The sequence below is a fragment of the Coptis chinensis genome, chromosome 8 (genome assembly GCF_015680905.1).
Source record: "Coptis chinensis isolate HL-2020 chromosome 8, ASM1568090v1, whole genome shotgun sequence".
Taxonomy (NCBI): domain Eukaryota; kingdom Viridiplantae; phylum Streptophyta; class Magnoliopsida; order Ranunculales; family Ranunculaceae; genus Coptis; species Coptis chinensis.
The window spans coordinates 64,970,976-64,979,233 of record NC_141463.1 but is presented as its reverse complement, the minus strand read 5'-3'; positions in this window follow the sequence as shown (position 1 = coordinate 64,979,233).

The window sequence follows — 8,258 nt, the reverse complement described above, 5'->3', positions numbered from 1 at the left end:
CAAATTTGTGATTGACTTTCTATGTTTTGTAGTTTGCCAGGTGCTTTTTTTTTTTTTTTTTTTTTTTAGCATTGTGGCATCTACAAAATGGAGGCCTATTGTGAGGGCCTGGTCTTGATGGCCTTTTTTAACCATGGATTTGACTCTGTTCCGTTGTGTTATTTTGAGTGTTACCAAAGTTTAGCTGTATCAGATTCCAACTCAGAGATGCCAACATGGTGTGTCAATTGACTTAGGCAACCTCAAATGATCAATAGTTGAGTATTTTTGTTATGGGAGGGGTTCTAGAGACATATTTTATCTTGACACGTAAACAAACTCAAAATTGTTTGGCCATTTATAAGTTTTGGATTTTGGCTAATTTTTTGTAGATATGATCTCCTAACTATTCTAAACATTGTCACAAATAATCAAAAAAATCATAAAATTCCAAACTAGTCAAATGTAGTTAACAATCTACAAAATTTGGCTAATTGTAGACCATTCATTTTCATCATTTTTTATATTATATTTGGCAAGTTTAGAAATTTTTTATTTTTTTGATTATTTGTGACAATGTTTAGAATAGTTAGGAGATCATATCTACAAAATATTAGTCTGATCCAAATCTTATAAATGTCATAACGATTTTGAATTTGTTTAGGTGTTAAGATAAAATATGTTCCTAGAACCCTTCCCTTTTGTTATTTGCAGATGATTTCGACATGTTTGGGTAGTGGATTAAGGACTTAACCTAATCCTAATGTTGAAAACTGGAGGCCCATTTTGAAGGGGATTGAAAGCTCATCACAATTGTTCATTACTGTATATTGAATTTAAGATTAGCCTAACTCCATCATTACTAATTCACTATCAAATTAGACACAACCTAAGCTACTTTGCCACCATCATGTCTCCATTTGTACCAATGGACTTGGGAAAGCTCAGTAGTAGAACGTTTTGAAATTTGCAGATAATTTGAGCTAAATATTTGAACAGCTTTCTTTAGTGATGGATTAGTAATATTTGAACAGCTTTCAGGACTTAGCCCTCCCATTCTAAGGGAAAACACCACATTGGAAATTTGTAAAGTCCGTCTTTAGTAGATGTTGGATTTAGACTTGGTCCAACTCATTATCAGTATTCACTAACTAAGCTCGAAGAGGAAATTAGGCACAACCTAGGTGACTTTCCCCCAATCCCTCCGGCCTCCATCGTGTCTCAATTTCCCTCATTTGTGGGGCAGTTGGCGTAACTGTAGAAGTTTATGTCGGGATTAAGCTTTAAAGCCCATCCTAATTTTGTAAGTGCCTGTGTTCTGTACTTCTGTTGGTGTTTCTGGACAATTAGTAAGGCACTAAGGCCGGACTGAGGGACAATTTGATAGATAATAGAAATCTACTTGCTCCATCATGCTATTTTGTTCATTTAAGATGGGAAAGAGTTATGGACTTGTGACTTATGAGTGCTACTGAAGTTTAAGGTAGATCACATCCAAAGTTGGTAATGGACTTTTCCGAGCACACTAACTGAAATGTTAAACCACCTAAACTTCTCCGGGCGATGAATTTTATTGTCAAGTAGACATTGGTTAAGTCACAAGTCCATTATCAGTAGCAGTAGCTGAAGTGGGGATTATTGCATAGCTGTCAACTTGTCAAGTAAGGATTTGGTTAAGTTTAGTCGGGAAAGATTATAGCGCCAGGCTGTTAACGTGGATGTTGCTTCAACAGTCCCCACTATTGACATATGCAATAACACATGTGCTCTTTCAAACAGATCATCTGATCGCTAGTTCAACTCTGAACTTTGAAGTAACAGGATCGATTATGGATTAACATAGACATTCCAGTTAGGCCTGGTTCGTTGAGACTTGAGACATTACAATTTTGGCTGTTAATTAAATATATGATTATTAGTAGCTAATTTCACATGCCAAATTTTCAGAAGCCAGGGTGTTGCAAATTCAATCAAATGAAAATGCAATCGTGCGTTTGATAGCGTTCGCCCTAACTTATTTGGAATGCTAACATGTCGCTACTGGCGATATCATAATATTGTTTGGCAGCTATATGGTCCTTAACTAATATGAGCGTTTAGGACATGACCAGTTGACAATTTGATATCTTATTTGTTTGATCTTTTCTTCTAAAATAATGATTTGTACTAGTTTTAGTAATTAAGGTGTTCTTATTATTGTCATTTTCTTGTAGGAACATTAGTGATTTAGAAACAAGTTATCGACCGAAAAAAAATAAATATAAAAAATAAAGAAACTAGTTATATATCCAATGAGCTAGCGAGTAGCATTCATTTTTTTTTTTCCGATAAAGTGCTAGCTAGCATTCTTATCAGTTCATCAGCGTATATATAATTTTTTGATTTTATATCTAACTCCTATAAATAAAATGAGGGTTTCAACAGTAAATTCATCACGCCATTATTTTTTTTTCCAATTTTACCTCTTGCCAAACACGAATATTACAGCTCATGCTATTTTTTGTCTTATTTTTTTTATTTTGTCTTTTTATAAAAATAAAATGGTAGTTTCACGTTCATAAATTAATGAAAAATAAAATAAAATTGGAGATTGTTAACATGGCGGAAACACGTACAAAGAGACTAGTTATAATTATAATATAACAATTTTGATCTCTAGGACTTATGTATAATAATTGATTATTTAATTTGTAGATTGCTACATTTGATTATTTTAATTGATATTCTTATCCTTTCCCCTGAACTACATGCACACGTTTTTACATGTTTCCAGTAGTGGAAACTGGAAACTGGGAACTTTCTAGGACTGACTGAGATATATAGTTTTTTTTTAGTCTTGTCCAGGACAAGATTTCCTCAATATTTACTACTTCATACCCAAACAAGTAAGCACCTTAACCTTTAGTGATTTCAATTTTTACCTTACTAAAAAAATGTTGGAATTTGTTAGATTTCGGTAATTTTGATTTGTCGGAAAGTAAGAAATAAAATGCTTTCGAGAGTGTAGAAGACAGGAGTCACACGACAACAAAACATACGCTATTGGTGGTCACTTCGCAGCGGCACTTTAGGTATATCATATGTGTTAGGAATATACAATTTAATTGTACTTGTTCTTTACCAATTATCAAGCTATACAAATCTTTTGTTTTATAATAACATTTTTAGGAGAGAAACCAATAAAACACCAAATTTTTTAACCAAACCAAATATTAAACCAAAAAAATACCAACCAACTTCACGATAAATATCAAATATTAGACATCAAATTACGTGGTTTTGGATAAACCGCGCCATATAGTCTATGCGGCTTTCTCAAAACCGCGCCACTGAAGCCCATCTTAAAAGCCCAAGCCTACGCGGTTTTCCAGAAACCGCACGGTTTGTCACACATCAACTTTCTTATTTCTTCTCTTTCCAAATCTCTTGCGCGATTTTCGCAAAATCACGCCATAGAAGCCCACTGTCTAGCCCAAGCTCATGCGGTGTTCGAAAAACCGCGCGGTTTTTCCAAAACCGCAAGAGAGAGATTTGATACAACACTAAAACTGGAACCAAATTTTAGCTGATTTGGTGTTTGGTTTGGTGTTTTTTTGGTGTTTTGGAAATTTTGTGTTTGATGCTAGGATAGTATCTCACCTAAGGATGCTCTAAGTGTCTTGTACTTCTTAGTTAAATCCGAGCCTAGTGTAGATACACTATGTCTTTAAGAAAGATTTTCCCCCTCACGGTGCTTGAAGATTGATGGGAAACTGTCTCCCAAGATAGAACAAATTCCCTTCTATAGAAAGCTAGCACTTCAATTCTATAGAATCAGCGAACACAACATAGTATTTGACTAAAAACAGAGGGAGAAGAGAAAGATCAGAACTCTGTGTGATCTGGCATGTCTTTCTCTCCAAATTCATCCATTATTTATAGGTGAGTGGTGTCTCTTCGAAACAACACAGTGACTCTTGGAAAAAAGTAAGCAACTCTTTGAAAAGTCACATGTTTCGAAAAGATACACCATTTTGGCATAAAGCACTGTTTCAAACCAGTGCCTATTTCGAAAAGTCACACCTTTTCGACATGATACACTGTTTCGAACCAGTGCATATTTCGAAAGGTCGCACCTTTCTGGCATAATGCACTGTTTCGAACCAATGCACCCTTTCGAAAAGGTTTTTCTCATTTTACGTACTGTTCAAGAGAAACTCATTTCATCTCAAGTGGGGTAACTTGAGAGACAAATTACTCATTCATATCTCAATGGATTTGTGCAAATCTATTTTTCTAACAATCCCCCACATGAATGAAAATTTGGCTTCTTCTATCATAAACATCGGATTTCTGTTTTTTTACAAATGAAAAGATACCGCATCAGGTCAAGTAGCATGGGAGGCCTTGAACTTGCCTTAGTGAAAGCCGATCAGATCGGATTTAATTGGACGATCAATAGACTTCAATTAATGTCTTTGAACTGTTAGTCGTTTATATAAACCTAGACAATCATCTTCACGCAATACCTTCTTGAATACTGTTGGTTCTCACGTTTATGTTTATTTTGACCTTGAACACTTCTTGGTTTCACAGAGTGCTTTTGAGACATTTGCCTTAAAATTCTCATAGAAGCGGCCCCACTTCACACTCACATAGGTGATTTCTATAAAGAGTATCCTCCAATACTCCACTTGGATAACATAACTTTCCAAGATATAGTAAATCATTAAAAGCTTGACTTATCCTGGGTTTAGCGGCAGATATGCACTGTCTTATATAAGAATGGGTTAGAGTATATTATTACTCTCCAGTGCTAACTGAGTCACAGACATAATTCAGTTGGCCCTTTGAACCTAGATCTTGGGATCTCCAGTCAACTAGGTTGGTTTTTCCATTATGAAGACTTTTGGTTGATTATCTCAAAGGCTTTAAGCCCATTCTCCTTGATAATCTTTCCACTTGCTCTATTGTTAAACCTTTTGTAAGCGGATCCGCAATGTTATCTTTTGACCTTACATAGTCGATTGAGATAACTCTATTTGAGTGCAATTGTCTAACGGTGTTATGTCTACGACGTATATGTTGAGACTTCCCATTATACATGCTACTCTAGGCTCTACCAATAGCAGATTGGCTATCACAGTGTATACACACTGCTGGCACATGTTTAGCCTAGTTTGGAATATCTTCTAAGAAATTTCGAAGCCACTCTACTTCTTCTCTAGCCTTGTCTAATCCTATGAATTCTGATTCCATAGTGGACCTCACTATGCACGTTTGTTTTGAGAATTTCTAAGAAATAGCTGCACCTCCAAGTGTAAAACATATCCACTTGTGGACTTTGAGTCTTTAGTGTCAGATATTGATAAGAGCCCAAAACTGTAGTTTTAACCCTTTAACAATATTACTTTTAAACCAATTATGTGATTAATAAGTAAGAGTTAGTACTGTTATCGTGCTCTTGTGTATTTCAGGCATTGGAGTCAATTATGTGCAGAAATGCGTCCCTTTTGCGAGATAAAGGAGCAAAGGTTGGTTACTAAGAAGTTCTATGATTAAAGACCAAGATTCAAGGAGAAAAAGCCTTTTTAAATCTCGGTCAAAGCTGAAAAGTCAAAGTCAACGCGGGCAGAAATAGCACACAAAAGTCAATAGAACTTCCGCAGGCCGTATCTTTGGACTCAAACCTCGGAATTGGGCCTACCATATGTCAAAATGACCAGATCGGAAAGAGATTTCTAATAGTTCAAGTCTTGACCTAATCAGAGGAGCAGAAGTGGACAAAAAGATTGTTGAAGACATTTCCAACTGAAAACCCCTTTGTGAACTGAAGTAATGAGGTTTTGGGCTCGATTTTCCAGCCCAAAACATGGCTCCTAAGCCCATGCACAAAATTGTGGATCTAGCCTCTTCTATATAAAGAGGACTAAGGCTTAACTCTTAAGTAACTTAGTTTTATAATTTAATACTTAGTCTTAATTTTATAGTTAGTTATTCATAAACTTAGTTCTAAATTAGTTTTAATTCAATTTTGAATCATTAGACTCTCTTTCAATTAGATTAATAAAGTAATTGTTATTCTTTCAATAATGTCTTGTTTTTATTGTTCTTATTCCAGAAATGATAGTTTAATGAATCAAGGCTAAAACCTCCATTAGAGGGGTTTGAGAAAGCCTTGATGAAAACTTGATTGTGTTAGTATAGATGTAGTTGTGATGATCTATTCCACTCTAGAAAGTAATTAGTTCACCATGGGAACGGGTTTAATTGCTTTATATGCTAATTGTTAGTTGGTAGAGATTGTCATGAACAATTAGGGATTAGAAATACCAACCCCTTACGTGAAAACGTAAAGATTTGGATTACAACAAATTCTATGCTAGTTTATTTAAGTTGAATTCAAGGTGGAATCAAATTCCCCTAATTCATTCTCATATTGTCATCTTAGTATTGAATTGCCATAGTTTGATTTATAATATCTTGATTAGTTAATTCACCATCTTAGTTAAATTTCATTTCATTACTCTCATTGATTTTGTTAGAATACATGAATTAGAAAACGTTACATTCTAAACAAGCTAGGAGTATAACGAATTCTCTACTCCAAATATTGCATTGATAACGAGAGTAGAATCTTTGACACATAGAGTAAAAATCCATTTAGTTTTACTTATTCTTGAGTTTAATTAATTAAGTCTAGGTAAAACTATCATTTTTATATTTATCAGATATCCAATTAGCATCGCAGTACCCTTCTAGAACGGCTGGATATCTTGTATAGTGCATACCAAAATTATGAATATACTTTAAGTATCCCAAAACTCTTAGTATGGCAGTCCAATGATCTCTGCCAGGATTACTCGTATATCGACTTAGCTTGCTCACACTACAAGAATACTGAGCATTTGCCATAGTCATCGACCATGGCTAAAGACCTTTTTGCCACGGTTTTAAGCCGTTACACGACCGTTGCCAATGCGCCTATTGCTAATCTTTGGCCACGGCTAAAGACTGTGGGTAAAGCTTCATTTTATGCCACGGTTATAAACCGTTACATGGGCCGTGGTGAATTTTCCCATTTGCCACAGCACTAAACCGTGGCTAATGCTCACACGACCCGTGCCCACTACCTTTTGTGGACTGGATCTATAATTTGGCCACAGGTCTAGGCCGTGGCAAATGTCTTTCATTGGACTGTATCTAAAGTTTAGCCACAGTTTATGGCCGTGGCAAATGTATTGAATTGGATAAAAAAAATTGATTATGGCACCATACTAAATTCATACAATTCGCATCACACCTGCAGGTCATACAAAATTCTATCATTTCAATCAAACCTATAAGAATCTTTGCAGGGGTTTCGCCAAGGGTCGAGTCAGACTACTTTTAACAATTTAATTGACATCATACTTTATACAAGTGAAAGCACATACTAGCGTAATCAACATGGTAGGATACTAAGGTAGCTTCATGCCATAACATAAATATTAGGATGTCACGTGAATTAAGAGTGAAGTCCCCGACACGAAGCTAACTTATGTAATTCCAAGTGCTTTGGACAAAAAATGGTAAAAGAGCATCAAGTGCTTATACTGGATGAATTTGAGGTCAGGTCAAACATATCTGTGTTGAGCAGACGCCTAAGAGAAAACCAGTGAAGGGTGCCCTATTGTAACTTCAGTTTTATAATTGGAATTGATTACCAAATCTTGGAGCAAGTAAAGGAGACTAAATAAAAATGTCAAACCTCTAGGCGCTGGAGATCAGTTACTGGGGAGGCTTCCTTCACCTCTGTTAGGTTGTAGATATTTAATACGTTGTCCCATTTTGGGGCCGGTCCTATTTTCGATGAGTCCATTTGCCCACCTCGGGGTAGAGGAGGGCTTTCGCCACACCAGAAGGGAAGATCTCACTTGCAATCAATTGAGAAGATGTAACTTCTATTGGTGTTGTACACATCTCAGATCTACACCCTGCGAGATAGAGCAAACACAATATTAGTTAGTAACATGTCTTTCAAAGAGTTATGTCACCCAAACAGCACAACATACGCTTACTCTTGCTAGGTATTACTATCTTTCTTTAGTACTGAGAACTTGGGGAGGTAGAAAATACTCGATTGAGTATAAGCATGAACACGAGAATATCTTCTTGTCCTACGAGCAAAAATACAGCATCTACGAATAACAGCCGACTCTCATATACAATTTATTGTAGCATGGAAGATTTATAAGATGTTTAATTCTATTAATATAAACTTTTGCTCATTGGGGAAAGGATATAAATAATGAGGAACA